The sequence below is a fragment of the Podarcis erhardii genome (assembly GCF_964252035.2).
Source record: "Podarcis erhardii genome assembly, chromosome: Z".
NCBI lineage: Eukaryota > Metazoa > Chordata > Lepidosauria > Squamata > Lacertidae > Podarcis > Podarcis erhardii.
The window spans coordinates 31,081,901-31,098,347 of NC_138504.1; the positions used below are offsets into that span (position 1 = coordinate 31,081,901).

The 16,447-nt window shown below is 42.4% G+C and overlaps 2 pseudogenes across 2 annotated transcripts; both read right to left on the bottom strand.

Annotated features, from left to right (window-relative positions):
- Positions 1–3,137: 3,137 nt before the first annotated feature.
- LOC309333318 (myotubularin-related protein 12 pseudogene) lies at positions 3,138–4,753 on the bottom strand (annotated as a pseudogene). Its single transcript has one exon. The product of its transcript is annotated as a myotubularin-related protein 12 pseudogene (transcript).
- LOC309333319 (myotubularin-related protein 12 pseudogene) lies at positions 4,725–16,138 on the bottom strand (annotated as a pseudogene). The gene is made up of 2 exons: positions 15,986–16,138; positions 4,725–5,496 (listed from the first exon to the last, which is right to left on the bottom strand). The product of its transcript is annotated as a myotubularin-related protein 12 pseudogene (transcript).
- Positions 16,139–16,447: the final 309 nt, after the last annotated feature.

The following is a 16,447-nucleotide window of genomic DNA, read 5'->3' on the forward strand; positions in this document are numbered from 1 at the left end:
ATTTTGTTTGATTCTGCTTTTTATTAACTCTACTGAAAACGATAATGCCACCTAAGTGTCTTTTTCTCTTTCTGTGACTGTATGGCAATGGTGCTGGAAAACCACTTGGCACAAAAGGGCCTCTCTTTCTCTGTTTTCTTTCTTTCTTTCTTTCTTTCTTTCTTTCTTTCTTTCTTTCTTTCTTTCTTTCAAAAATGTATACTGATATCTAGTTTTGTTTCCAGAAAAGCTAGAAAGGAGCTGCTGGATCTCCTGTGCCCCCGGTCCTGGTCCCGGTCCCTGGACAATGAGTCATCCATTCAAAAGTTTCCATCTTACTTTAATATTGTTTAATTCTTGGGGCTTTGGGGTTTTTTGTGTGTGCGGTTGCTGCAAACTTCATAAATGCTTTTGGCATAAGAGAATCAGTCTCAGAAGGATATCTCCTTGCACTGAAGACTTTTGTAACATGTCATGAGAGCGAGGCAGAGAGATATAAAAGAGCCAGGCTTTTTAATATATCTGTGCTTGGAATTGAGGTTTCAAATCATGCATCTGACTGCAGAAAGGACAGCAAAACCATCACTGCTCAGACTGGAAAGCATCCACTGCTGCTGGCTTGAATCAGAGAACCTGTTGTGAAGAACAAGGGCTGAATTACATGACATGATTTCCAGAATCAATTCTTGGCTCCATCAGTGACGTGAGGGTTTCACAGTGCATCTGTTCCAGGAAAAGCAGTGGAAATACCAAGCACAGAAGAACAAGTCCTGCAGAAGAAAAGTTAGCATGGCTTCTGCAAAGTCCTGTTTCACTCAACAAGGATGCAGGAATTTGGACCCAGAGGTCTTTGGCATATTGCTCCCTTGCCCCCCCGCCCAATGATATTCTTTCGTGTGGTTTTTTTTACTTTACAAATGGTGTTCTATGGGGCAGAGTGACTCCTCTCCCCTTGAGGTAAGAGATTTGTGTCTATTTCTGTATTTGGAGCTCAGCCTCAGCTGAGTGGATTGAACCAGTTTTCACCAACCTGGGGCCCTCCAGCTGAATTGTACTACAACTCCCATCAGCTCATGGTTGTGCTGGCTGGGGCTGATGGGAGGTGTAGTCCATAGCAGTTGGATTAGGCACAAGAGACCATTTGCTCTGTGAAGTCACTCCCTGCTTGCACTTGCTTCTGGACATGGTTTTGCCTTCACATCTAGCCCTCTGAAGTTAAGGCTCATCCACACTTTCACTTGACCCATGTTTTGATTGTATTGTATTCAGATTCATTCTAATGGGTCTGAAAGTTTTTCTCATGGTTTCACAACTGTGCCTTGCAAAAATGTGACTTTATCTTCTGACTTGGCTGTGTCAATTGCACAGAAAATCTGAAGAGGGATTTTGCTTCAGTTCAGCAGGTAAGATAAGATTTTCTCAAGGCACAGCCACAGAACAATTAGAAAAGTTCTTGGACTGTTATGTACTAAGCTTGGATCCTAGAACAGTAGGCAGGTAAGATCCTAGAATGTAACAACTGATTGGCTTGCAGGAGAAGACCAATCCGACTCCAGGAGGAAGTTAATCAGCCTGTTAGGTTGGTAGGATTGTAGAATGCAACAACTGATTGGCCTGCAGGAGAAGACCAACCAGGCTCCAGAAGGGAAGCAGAATCAGCCAATCAGACGGGACTCATTGTGTAAATAATCTATATAAAAGCCTGAGGTTTGGGAGGGAAATTCAATCACTGTTTTACAAGCTGCAATAAAGAGCATGAAATCACTGCAGGACTCTGAGTATATTTCATGGACACAGGAGAATTAATTGACACAGGAATACTGTTGTGGGCTTCGGTGGTCAATCGGATGATGCCCTGAGCCCCTTCCAGTTATTGGGTCCAGTGAGGTTAAAATTTGGCAAGAGGAGTTTGCTGAACTGGTTGGATGGGTACCTTAGCTTAACCGGCCACTTAAGCTTAGTTATCAGCATCTCAAAAGGATGAGCAAGGCTACAAGAGCTGCAGCTAAGTGACAGGGCAACCCAGGCTAATGGGTGGACCTTTCCTCCATCCCTACTTCACCTAGCTGCTAGGCGGTGTGGGAGAGCTGAGCTGGAAGTAGACTGGGTCACTTATACATGACCACTTTTGTATCTCCTAAATAGAGTAGTGGAGGAAAGCAGGGTGGCACAGGGGACTGTAAGGCGGCATCTCCTTTGATTGTTACCTACAGTCAATAGTAAAGATGGGCAATTTTAATTTCAGAGGCATTTTGTGTATTGTGCAGAATTGATCTTTTACTGTGGTGGCTCCTAAACTCCTTGTCTGTTGACATCAGGCAGATGCCTTCCCTGTACTTTTTGCAGTGCTTTTTAAAAACTTTTTTGTTTAGACAAGCCTATCCAGATATTGAGAATGTTAGTGTGGTTTTAGTTTATTGCTGGTTTTAATTTTTTGAATGTGTTTTTCCTAATAATTGTACTGTTTTATTCTTTTTGTAAACCACTTGTAAGTTTTCTATAATCAAGTGGTATGTAATTTTTTTGAAATACATAATAAAATAATGTGCACAGATTGAACACTTTAGTTTTCAAGTCTAAGGATTTATTTTTCTTAAGTTACTGAAAATAAAGACACTTATTAAGATACAACAATGAACTATTATTCTGCAGATCATGGATGATCAGAACAAGTAGGATGAATGAGAGAAACACCTAGTATTTCTCTAGTTGGGAGTTTTAAAAAGGCAAATATGAACCTGTCAAGTTCATTAAAAACAAAACAAAACAAAATAGAATCATAGAATCATAGAGTTGGAAGAGACCACAAGGGCCATCGAGTCCAACCCCCTGCCAAGCAGGAAACACCATCAGAGCACTCCTGACATATGGTTGTCAAGCCTCTACTTAAAGACCTCCAAAGAAGGAGACTCCACCACACTGCTTGGCAGCAAATTCCACTGTCGAACAGCTCTTACTGTCAGGAAGTTCTTCCTAATGTTTAGGTGGAATCTTCTTTCTTGTAGTTTGGAACCATTGCTCCGTGTCCGCTTCTCTGGAGCAGCAGAAAACAACCTTTCTCCCTCCTCTATGTGACATCCTTTTATATATTTGAACATGGCTATCATATCACCCCTTAACCTCCTCTTCTCCAGGCTAAACATGCCCTGATATGGCACCTGATTCTTCTTAGAAACGCCGGGGGTGTCTTTTAAACAGCACATATTTTTCTATGCATTATAAGATGTGCCTGGAGGACACTCTTACCTGGCTAGGACATTTTTAAATTCTGGTGGATATTTCTGAGACCATCCCCCCTTTATGTTCCAACAAGAAGTTTATTATGATTTTGAGAGTGCCCCAACACCTTAACTCTTTCCATGATTGAGCAACTAATTTGTATTTTACTTTATTTTTCAACTGGGCCCTATGCAACACAGCTATGTATTTCCCATGCTTATGGAAAGAACTAATTAAAATGCTTGATCAAAACTCATGTAGAAAATATTGTGGGTGCTCAAGTGAGGAAATCTTCATATGCTAAAAGCTTCATTGGGCAGAAGGGAAAGCCATTGCCAGGAAACCAATTTTGTGTTTGGAGAGAAGTGTGCCAGTGTTTTCATTTCTGTTTGTGAGCATAAGCCTCACATCAAACATCCCCTAAATCAAGATACTCATCATCTCTCCTAGCCAAGTCCTCACCTTCCAAATCCTTCCAGGTGCTCGTAGGTAAAACTGGCTTGAGGGAATGTCTTTGAAGCCTAGCAAATGGAAATAAAGAAGACAGGTGAGCAGGATTTCTCTGGAAGGGAAACTCTGCTGCAGCGCCCTCCTCTGAGAGACTCTGGCTGCGTTCTTCATCCATTTTCTTCTGCAAACCTTGAACATCCTCCATCACATCCAAGATTTTTGTTGCAGTGGCTACTGTCCCACCACTAGGCAGCTGAGCTTCAGGGATCCATCGCAAATATCTCTGCACCCACACTTTGATTTCTGGTCCCTCTAAGCGTGCCAGCAGGATTCCATGGAGATCAGCAGATCTGATGTGCCAACTCCCAAAATTCTCTGGAGGTATTCTGCAGCTTATCAGCAGCTGTTATCACCCTGCTGATCCTTTTGCCAAAGAGGTTTTTTATTAACTGGTCCATTTCTTCCTTAAAAAAACCCCTTTTTGGGGGGATGGTTTTGTTTGTGTCACTGGTAAGAGAAGCTTCCATTGATGCTTGAATTGTGTAGGTTTTTTCTGACTCTTATCTTGTTTTGGCTTCTCAGCATAAAGAGGATTATTCAGCAAGGCTTGTGCCTCAGGTTCAAACTGCACAGACCAGTCCCAAACTTGAAGATAACTAAGTTTGGTGCCTTCTCCTCCATACATGATAGTGTCTCTTTGATGCAGAGAATTGAAGAAGAAGGTGCTAAATATTGGTATGTACATACAAGTCTCTGTAAATTCAAAGGCTAGTGAATACTGTTGAACCAACTGCCATACACAATCCAAGAACAACAAGAAAACTGGTGCCTCTTCTCTGTCAGTTTGCCACAGATGGTTACACCGATCCAGGAAAGTATGTCTTCCCATGATCCATTCTTTTTGAATAAGACTCTGAAATCCCAGCTTAGTTCTGCAGTGTGCATCCATCATAACTTGAACCAGGCAGGAGATTACACAACACAGGTCAGAAGCATTCTCTTCTATACGGAGAACATTCGTATTCTCTGCTTCTAGCAAATCAATAATCTCTACTGCTTTTCTCAGACATCTCCTAACGATTTCTAGCCAATTTGTACACTCCAATACAGTGTTACAGACTGGGTTACAGATGCTTCAGGTTACAGACTCCGCTAGCCCAGAAATAGTACCTTGGGTTATGAACTTTGCTTCAAGATGAGAACAGAAATTGTGCTCCAGCAGCGTGGCAGCGGCAGGAGGCCCCATTAGCTAAAGTGGTGCTTCAGGTTAAGAACAGTTTCAGGTTAAGAACGGACCTCCAGAATGAATTAAGTTCTTAACCCGAGGTACCACTGTAATGAAAACCATTTCACATCAGTATCCCAGAAGTCTACTGTTATCTATTAGAATCAGCTGTTTAAATCTGGTGTATGCAATTTGGATCTCTTACAGAGATGGAAGACTACTTGACAGGACATCAGCTTTCATGGCTTCATAAGGAGGGTTATCAAGAGTCTTATACATTCCCTCTAAGAAGATTTTCTGTGTTTGTAGAGCGTTGTCATCTTGTTCTTTGGGCAGAGTAGACATCTTGAGGAGAGCAGCAGCATTGTGGCAAGACCAACACCAAATTGGAATTCCTCTTCGGTTCTCTTCAAAGACAGACATGGGAACAATGAAGTATGCTGGCAATTTTTAGAAACATTGTAGTCTTCATTGGCACTCTGCTTTGAATTTCAGGTTTCCTTTGGTCCATTCCTGTTCCTGATGCCAGTCTTTAATAGAATCAAACATTACCGTTTGATTCCCCCCCCCCCTGCATTATTTGGTACAGCTGTTTCATAAGAGAACAGAAATAAGTGTTTAAACTATTTGGGGATCACTTTCCATCACAGGCTCCAGTGGCCTTCGCACTGCGCAGAGGTGGGAAACGCCAGCAAGCTGTCTATGCAGGCCATAATGCGTTTCTTTGCAACAAGAGGTAACCAACACATCACTTCTGCCCTCAAGGTTTTTAATGCCAAAGTTAGAGCTCAACTGCTCTATGGAATTTCAATCTGGATGTCAGGGTTTACCCAGTCAGTGGAATGAGTGCAGGCAGCCTTTCTATTTAAGATTTTCACTGTCCCACGCTGTGTACCTTACGCAGCCCTGTGTCTACAGGGAGGCCAACATAAGCTAGAGATAGTTGCTTGGACGAATTTTCTTTTATCCTGGCTAAACATTTGTTTTTCAGCAGACAAATATACTTAGCAAAGTTCTGTCAGACTCCTTCCCTTCCCCAGGGCTACAACTGTTTTGCACAAAGATACAGCAACTTGAGCTTTCAGAGGATCTCCTGGGTGCTGTGGCTTTCCCAATCGCCAAGGCCATGTTAAAAACTAGGCTGTGGGACATAGATCGCCAGGAACTAATCTCAGCTGTGGAAAAAACATGTTCCTCTCTTTATTTTCGATTCTCTTGGGCACAGGAATTTAACTTTAATTATTTACAATTTTTGTTTAACTCACAAGAAAGAAGGGCTTTTTTGCTGGCTAGGTTCAATTCTAATCCTTCTAACTTCTTTAGGGTAGGTTTGCAGGTATGGCAGAAAGAGATAGGATCTGTCCATGTGATGCCCACCTGGCAGAAACTTTAGCTCACATGGCCCTTAAATGTAAAATGTATGATGATCTCCACCAACAATTCTTAGACCATCTATGTATCCCAATATGGAAACCAGAGACAGAGGTTATATGCTTCTTATTACGGGGAGAGACCAGGAGCTCACCAAGACAGTAGCTAAGTTCCTCTATTTGATTTTTTGCCGCTGAAGTACGCTGCAGGACCCTGCCCTTGCTGGAGACCCATAGAGGTGAAATAGATTGCTCACCTCTTCTTCCCTTTGGCAAATGACTGTATTGTTGAAATGGCGACAAGATTGTTCTGGCCTATTTATTCTGAATGCTTGTAAGTGATGCCAATAAAGGTTTGATGATGATAATATTTATTTTTCATTATAAAGCTTGGTTTTCCTAAGGCCGCACACAATTGTTTTATTCTCTTTTTTCCTACTGTTTTTCTTCCAAATATGACTTTTTTTGGTCCTAATTAGATGTTTTATTCAACTTGCTCTATTTCTTTATTTTCTTACTGTAAATCATTCTTTAAACACTTATTTAGGCTTGGCTACACATTAAGTGTCAAATAATATTAGCTTCATATTCCTGCATTGCTGTGGGTTGGACCAGATGACCAAAGGGGTTCTTTCCAGTTCTGTGATTCTGAGATATCAGATTTCCACCCAAAATCTAGGAAGTGTTTGCATAATAATCTGATAAACTCTGTGCACCAGAACAGATGGCATTTTGGAGAAGGAGCAAAAGCAACTTCAGCACCCCCAAACCCATCTTTGGGGAGTTTGCCATCTCCCCCCACCCCAATGCCAGCAGTTAGAAGGACAGGAACCAATTGTCAGTTGGTATTTATAAGCATCCCACGCTGCAATTTATCAGCACCTGCAGTGCAGTGTGTTGGGCCCCCTGGGTGGGCATGATCAGGGGCTGCTGAATCATCTCTCAATCAGTGTGCTGCTGAGTTTCAGTTCTGCATTACCATCCTGCTGCATGGTTTGTTCCATCCCTAGTTCTTTGCTATACATCCTCTGTATCACCTCCTTGCCATGCTGCTTTTTCACGGGTGACAAGGATGGGATTCCTTCGAGATGCAGAGGTTTTTTTCCCCATGGGTTAGGATTATGGATTATTGTATTACTGTTATTTAATTTTCTGAATGTTTCAGTTGCTTTTAATGATAGTTTTATTGTTTTATTCTTCTTGTAAACCGCCTTGAGGTTTGTTTGTTTTTTATTGCAACCAAGCAGCATATACATTTTATGAAATAAATAAATGCTGTTTGACATTTTATTATGTTTTTATATGTGCTCAGAGCCACTCAGAATGGCCAGATGGGCAGGGTATAAATAATAAAATTATTATTAAAACTAATTATTAAAAAGGAATAACTGGTGGCATCCATATTTGTGGTGACTAAATGTCATCAAAAAACCTTGCATCAGCGTCATCGTCTGGAACCACTATCACAAGGGAAAGGTCTTTGCCAAGTTCCTCTGGCCCAGGTCTGCCAGCAGCTGTCTGTGGATGATGGCACTGGTGAGGCCCAGGATATAACCACTCGTTGTGCTGCATTCAGAGCACAGCACCCCCAGTACAGAGTTTGTGCAACCCCTGGAATCTTTCACAGCTTAATGCAATTGTTGATCCAAAGTAAATAACCGAACCAAGGTGATGACTGATCTGTAAGCTTTTTGGAACATGATAAAGGGAAGACCCATCAAGACTCTGATGGGGTCTGTCATCAACTTTCCTCCACAGTTTTCTCCATCTGTACATGAATAATCTTTCATTTGTAGCAAAGAAGAAGAAGAAGAAGAAGAAGAAGAAGAAGAGGAGGAGGAGTTTGGATTTGATATCCCGCCTTTCACTCCCTTTAAGGAGTCTCAAAGCGGCTAACATTCTCCTTTCCCTTCCTCCCCCACAACAAACACTCTGTGAGGTGAGTGGGGCTGAGAGACTTCAGAGAAGTGTGACTGGCCCAAGGTCACCCAGCAGCTGCATGTGGAGGAGCGGAGACGCGAACCCGGCTCCCCAGATTACAAGACTACCACTCTTAACCACTACACCACACTGGCTCTCGAAGAAGTTGTTATTGGCAGTTATTGGAAAACTGCACTACAGAGAATTATGGAATGGCTGTTTTAAATATTTTTTTAAGATGGCCAGATAATCAGAACGGATGCTGTGTAGAAATGAGTAAGTAAAAAGGATTGATATTCTTCAAAAATGGATTGTACTTTTGTATTTTGGCATGCTTAGTGAAATCACAGAATCTATCCCACTGTCAAATGGCTCTTAACACCAGGAAGCCCTTCCTAATGTTTAGTTGGAATCTCCTTCTTGTCATTTGAACCTGAAGATTTGGAGCAGCAGAAAGCAAGCTTGCTCCATCTTCCATGTGACAGCCCTTTATGTCCTTGATGGCTATCATGTCTCCTCTCAGTCTCCTGTTTTCCAGGCCAAACATCCCCAACTCCCTCAACTGTTCTTCATAAGGCTTTGTTTTCAGACCATTGATCATTCTGCCTTCCCTCCTCCGCATACATTCCAGCTTGTCAACATCCTCCTTAAACTGTGATGTCCTAAACTGGACACTGCACTCCAGGCTATAAGGGGTGTGTGTGTGTGTGTGTGTGTGTGTGAGAGAGAGAGAGAGAGAGAGAGAGAGAGAGAGATGGTACACACACCCCTCCATTTGACACCTACACCCTAACCCCAAAAAACACCTACAAATGAACTTCCTTAACACAGCAAACTCCAGCAGCCCATCCTGGAATTCTGTTGAGCTAAAACACCCAAATTAAAAAAAAATCTAAACTGGGATCACATTCTAATCCCACAGTAGGGAAAGTCATTTGGGAAAACTCTCAATCTCAATAAAGTCCCAGGTGAGTTTGCAATTTGAATACAGTAAAGTTAATGGTGGGGAAGGGAAGGCAAGCTTTGATAAAGCAGTTTCTTACCATTTCTTTCCAACAGCCAACCCACTAGTCGATTTGGAGAGGAACGCATTGGAACAGAAGCACCTGTCTCTTGGGAAAGTTACCATATAATGTATGAGGGAAGAAGCTCCCAAGACATTAAAGTGCCCTCACATGAGAGGTTTTTTTTTTTTTTTTAAAAAAGAAATGATTTAATAGAAGGCCATTTCTGGAAGTTCTTGATTCTGTCTGCTTAGCCTAGTTGCCAACCAGACAAAATGCTATTATGAAATTTAAACAAAATTCCTTCTTCCTTTTCTTCCTCCTCCTTTTGGCACATAGTTGAACTATGGAACTTGCTCATACTGGAGGCAGTGATGGCCACAACCATCACTTTAGAAGAGGTTCAGACAAATTCCTACAGAGGGAAAAGGCCATCAATGGCTACTAGCCATAATGGCTATGCTCTGCCTCCACAGTCAGAGGCAACAATGCTTCTGAATGCCAGCTGCTGGAAACTACAGGAGGAGAGAATGTGCTCTTGTGCTTGATTCTTGCTTTTGAGCTTCCCTTGGGAGCATCTAGTTGACAACTGTGGGAGCAGTATTTGAAAGCTGGACTAGATGGCCATTGGCCCCATCCATCAGGTTCTTATTATGCTCTTTGGTTGTACATAATTTATTCTGCTTCTGCTTCTGTTAGTGCAGAAAGGGTCAAATGCCCCAGCCATGAAATTGCATACTTATTCTGCTGTTTCAATGTTTTATGGGTTATTTATATGGAATGCTCTTAGGTGATGCCTTGGGAGCTTTCGGTGATGGACGAGCTTATAAATTTATATCAGCCAGTCTCCTCCGAAGCATTGACATAAGTTCCATCCCAAGTATTGGGAATTGTGCCAAGAATCCTCCACATGGCATGCTTTCTTGATTAACTTCAATCCTTCAGGTCTAGAAATCTGCCTTTAAGCTGGGAAACTTAGAATACTGAATTCTGCACACCTGATGCGAGAATTTGTGTCACTGAGAATAGAAATAGACTTGCAGAATATGTCTCTGTGTTCTTTTTCTGCCAGTGTCTGGTCCTTCAGCAGTGAAGTGGGAATTATTATTGTTCATCTCTAATGGCTGTCATAGGCTTCTGCCTATGACATAATAGCACAAAACCTTGCACAATTTGTGTTAATTGCTGTTCCGGCCATTCCATAGCTGCTTCTATTAGAGCAGATTGTGGATTTTTCCACTTCTGGTGGTTTAGCAAAGGTTCTGATTCTCAGGTCATTTTTACTTCATGAGCAACATCTGTTCAGTAGAGAGAGGGTTCATCAACACTTTTGCTGGACCCATATTTTGATTGTAATGTGTCCCAATTAATTCCACCTGGGTCCAAGGGCTTGTGAAAATCCGATCTTACCACTCAATTAGGTCTTGTCAGATGTGCAGAGAATCTGAAGGGGTATTTTGCGTAACCAAGGTTCAATTTAATGGGTTTTCTGAATGCTATATGGAAAAGCACATGAATCTGACCTTTGGAGAGTTTGTAAAACAACAATTTTTAACTTATGAAACATGTGGTCTTTTTCTATGTTAGGGGAAGTGGGAAACTTTGAAAGGAATTTGGAAGCACATATTTTAAAGGTCTAACAGACTATATTTCCATGCTTTACTTTGCTGCATTTTAAATCTCTGCTAGGATTCTCTCACCAAATAGTACTTGCCCCAAACTTAGATCTTAGCATCCAGGAATTCTCCTATATTTATACCATTTTTTTCCTTGCACCAACATGGGTTATGGGCCCAGGCAGGAATTTTTTAAATGAGATTCTAGAGCGGAATACTTTTGTTGATTTCAGATTTTAAAATGATTTTTTAAAGCCTGGTTTTTAAAGCAGAGAAATATCCACACACACACCCTTGGTGGTTTTGCTAAGCCATGAGACTCCAGGCAAAGCCCTTTTGTTTTATTTTGTTTTATTGTTATTCTGAGTTCCAGAGAGTTCCCCCTCCTTTTTTCACCCCTTTCCAAGCAACCAGACATCCCCCACACCCCCCGTTGGAGATATTTCAGAACAATCTCTCTCAGCACTTTTCTTGCCACCATTTAAATTCTTTTTGGTATTTTTTCTTTTTACAGCCATCTTGGCTATGAGTCCTAGAAGACCTATTCCCTGCCTTGCAGGCTTTTATCCACCTGGCCTGGCACCCTGACTGGCTCTAGCTATTAAAGTTGATGCTGCTGAACAGACCTTTGGGCTGGGGTGTTTTGTTGCAGGGGATGGGAGTTGTTGCTGGGTTTTGTTTTTTGTTTTGTAGCTTTGATCTTGTGATTTACATTGAAATTGTTCAGTTTGGTTGTGTATTTTTGAATATTTTATTTATTGTTTACCGAGCCTCTTGGGCTTGCCGATCAGAAGGTTGGAGGTTCGAATCCCCGCGACGGGGTGAGCTCTCATTGCTCGGTCCCTGCTCCTGCCCACCTAGCAGTTCGAAAGCACGTCAAAGTGCAAATAGGTACCGCTCCAGCGGGAAGGTAAACAGCGTTTCCGTGTGCTGGTCTGGTTCGCCAGAAGTGGCTTAGTCATGCTGGCCACATGACCTGGAAGCTGTCTGCGGAAAAACGCTGGCTCCCTCGGCCTGAAAGCAAGATGAGCGCCGCAACCCCAGAGTTGTCTGCAACTGGACTTAACTGCCAGGAGTCCTTTAAAGGTAAAGTAAAGGTAAAGGGACCCCTGACCATTAGGTCCAGTCGTGGCCAACTCTGGGGTTGCAGCGCTCATCTCGCTTTATTGGCCGAGGGAGCCGGCGTACAGACCAGCACACGGAAACGCCGTTTACCTTCCCGCCGGAGCGGTACCTATTTATCTACTTGCACTTTGACATGCTTTTGAACTGCTAGGTGGGCAGGAGCAGGGACCGAGGAACGGGAGATCACCCCGTCACGGGGATTCGAATTGCCGACCTTCTGATCGGCAAGTCCTAGGCTCTATGGTTTAACCCTCAGTGCCACCCACGTCCCCAGGAGTCCTTTACCTTTACCTTTTTTACTGCTATTATGGATTTTTTAAATGTTGCAAGCTACCTTGAGCATGGTTTTAACTGTGGAAATGTGGAATAAAAATAAAATTATGCATGCATGTATATCCAAAATCCCACTGCTTCTCAGGGTCCCAGATTGCTAAAACTTACAGAAAGTAACTTTACTCAGTGCAAAAGATTGGAAGTGACTCTCAGAATGAGAGGGGTTATCACTTGCATTAAGCAAGATAAACCTACAGATGATGCAGCATTAATAAGCAGATGGGATCAGCAGGATGATGTAGCATTGTCTATTATTATGGATTATTATTATCAGACTCTCAGCTGGTTCACGGTAAGGGAACCATGTAAATTAAAGATTGAGTCCAAGAAGAAGTGTAACAGTCATGTGACACAGTTTCTAGATTTTATCAAGAAGTTGGAACTAGCAAAATTTTAATTGAACTAAGAGTTTGTTACTATTTTTGGGGGGGGGGGTGACCAAAAGTTTGAGAAATTTGCCACTCTCGTGGATGACAAGCTAAAGTCAACTCTACTTGATGTCACTGGTCATTTGAGAGAGGAATGTGCTGAAAGGAGAGCAGTCTCTTCACCAGGACTGATGAACCCAATGACTCAAACTATATGCCCCACTCTTCAGAGGAGAGTCAAGGCTCCATCCAAAAGAGTTACTTGGTAAGGCGGAGAGACACGGCTGAAAGTCACACCCACTGAACTTCATGGCTAAGAAGGGGATTTGAAGGCTGGTCTCTCTCAGGTCCTAGTCCAACACTCTAAACTACTCTCAGTACTTGACTCTCTTCTTTTCAATATGGTCTCTTATATCATTTCCTCTCTTTTTTCTCTCGGTGAAAACAAATGGTTAAACACGGCTCTTTGTGTTCTTTACCTGTCCCTCTTTTTGTGAACCAGATCTTCACTGGCATAAAAAGTGTTTTTTTTTTAAATTCAAAATTAAAACAAGACATATTATCCAAAAACATATTATCCTTGTTTCCCCCCATTTCTCCTCCCCCCCACCCTCCCACACAAAACCCCATCCCCCACCTCCGACTTCCCTCAGTTCCAGTCTTTGGTTTCTCTGAGACTGCTGTTTTCTGCATGTTATAAAGTTGTACAGATCCTCAAACTATTTAGCTGATTATTATCAATTAAAAGTTTGTGAATGTTTATTCAAAACCAGCCAAGGAGTCCAGTTCGCTTTATTGCATCTTCAGATACTTTGTAAAGGGTTCCAATTCATCCTTAAAGTCACAGTTATCCTTGTCCCGTAGCTTATATGTCAGTTTTGCCAGTTCGGCATAGTCCATCAATTTTTCTTGCCATGATTCTTTAGTTGGGTTTTCTTCAGTCTTCCATCCTTGTGCTACCAGAACTCTTGTGGCTGTTGTCGCATACATGAAGATGTTTTTCAACTTTTTTGGCAGGTCTTTCCCTACAATCCCCAACAAAAATTCCTCGGGTTTTTAAAACAAATGTTAAGTGGGACATTTTCTTCAATTCGTTGTATATCATTTCCCAAAATTTTTTAATTACCTTACAATCCCACCACATATGATAAAATGTCCCCTCCTTTTCCTTACACTTCCAACATATATTTGAACTAGTTTTGTACATTTTCCCTAACTGCACTGGTGTTGTGTACCATCTGTACATCATCTTCATGTAATTCTCCTTCAATAGGGAACAATCTGTAAACAATCTGTGAGCCATTTTAAGTCAGTTTTCCATAATTTTTCCCAATCTTCCATCATAATGTTGTGACCTACATCTTGTGCCCATTTAATCATGACTGATTTTACCTCTTCATCTTTCGTCTCCCATTCTAATAGTATGCTGTATGCGGCCTTCAGTAGTTTCACTTTCCCTTCAATCACTTCTGTTTGAAACCTAGATCTAGTATAACTAAATCCTTTTTTGCTGTCTTCTTTATGTGTTTCATATAGTTGTTGATAATGCAATCAACTCTGAAAGTGGTCTTTGATCTCATCATAATCTCTTAATTTCCATTTTCCACCATGTTCCTTTAATAAATCAGCATATGTGAGCCATTTTCCTTTCTTTCCAAGTGGTTTGAGCAGTAATGATTCATGTGGTGAAAGCCACCACGGGGTCTTTTAAAAAGTGTTGATATTGCATGAATGGAAGTTTGCCTACAGGGACTACTGAGTTTTTTCTTCTTTTTTAGAAATGCAAATAAGAAAGTTAAAAGCAATAGGAGGAGAGATGGAGAATAAGAAGCTCCACAGAAAGTATTTACTGCATCTGATATTAAAGCTGTCCTCTCAGCACCACTTCAAGAATTAGAGGACAGATACTTAACAGAAAAAAAACCCCCAACAACAACCCTAGAGCATAAGATTATAAGGGTGATTGAAGAAAAATGGAAAGAAAGTGAAAACAGACTAGGCAAATTGATAAATGGGTGGTGGGGGAAAACTGGTGAATTAAAGGAGACAGCAAAAAAAATATTTTTTTTAAAGGAAACAGAATGTTCTGAAATGGAAACATAAATCCAAACTACTGTAATGTCTTAGAAAACTGTAATGTCTTAGAAAAACAATAGAAAAGTATAGCCACACGGAAGAAGAATAGAACAGCATGAGCACTGAGAAGATATAAATAATATCAAGGACAAAGTGGAAGTTTTAGATTTTGCCAGAAGGACCTGTGGTTTCAAATTGCATAGTACAGCTGAAGGGGCTGACGGAGAGGGTTTGACAGGCTGTCTGCAGTTGCTCCTCCAAGACGGTGCAGGACAGGATCAAGAGTGTGGTGCTGGAACAGAAGACGCTTTTGGAATACATCCCAGATACACTCAAAGAAATGAATTGTCTAGAGATAGTGGAACAGACTCCCATGGAAAATGGTGGACTCTCCTTCCCTGGAAGTTTTTAAGCAGAGGTCAGATGGCTGTGATTCTTGCATTGCAGGGGGGTTGGACTAGATGACCCTTGGGGGATGCTTCCAACCAATTTGATAATTCTCGCTGCAGCCAACATCCATGTCAAAAGCTCTTTAGAGCACAAGTTTCATGCTGTCCGTCCACATATTCAACAATGACAGTGGTGAGGAGGCCTGAACAGGTGATTTAATTATTTTGGAGATTTCTTGGGATACCTGGGATACCATAATCCTTAAAAGGGTTCTTTTCCTCCATAAAAAGAAGGAGCTGCCACTTCTGCAAGGGTTCCAATCCTGGCTGCCATGTTCATGTGTGTGGATTGCTCAGTTCTGGTCCTGTCCCATTTTGGCCCCACTCCCTTTCGGTGCCAAAAGTGGCACATGGATGTGCACTCGTGCATGACTCAAACATTATTAAACATTATTATGTGGCTATGTTGCATATTTGAGAGAATGGATACAAAGTCCAGAAATATCTCCAAAGCTAGAATTATCAGACTGTGATACATTTAGTGGGACTGTAATCGCAAAGGCCGATCAATTATCTAAAGCAACTCATGCATTAGCAACAATTTTAACATGGAATTTTTTAATATAGCAATGCATTATGTCCTGACTTTTCATCCCTGATAGCTGTCTAGTACAGGGGTTGGCAAACTATGGCCCAGGGGCCAGATGCGGCCCCCTGCTCATAAATCCGGCCCACAGAACCTGCTGCCCACTCGGTCAGTCCCTGCGCACTGTGGATGCCTCGCCATGTGGGGACTGACTTCAGTGATGCTGACATGGCTTCTGGGTGGGTGGCAATGCTGGCACGGCTTTTGATTGGCTCCAGGAAGCTCCTGCAGCCAATCCGAAGCTGTGACATTTGGATTTGCGCACAGGAGAGGTGACGGCGTGGAGCAGAGTGGAGGCAGCACTGCTGTCCCCAGCACCTGAGCAGCGCTTTCCCCATGGCGACAGTGTGCACTCGGCAAGGGCCCCTGGCTTCCCCTTGGCCTCCTCCTCCGATGCCTCTTCCTCCTCCTGTGCCATTGGTGGCTCCTGCTGCTGCTGCTTCTCCTCCTCCTCCCCGACACTGCTGTGCCGGCCATGGCCCCTTTACAGGCAGGTGGGATATGAGGAAGAAAGAGATGCTGCCACCATGCAGGTAACCGGGCTTGGGCCTCAGGTGGGGGGCTGTTCTCAGTCTCCCCACAGCAAAGTGGAGCATAAAAAGAAGAAATCTTGCAAGAAGATTTGTGTGGCGCTTGCATGGAGCCTGCGATTACACACGCACACAGAGACCTTGCCACTATATTGCTGGGACCGTTGCATGGTGCACACTTACCCAGGTGTTGTTGC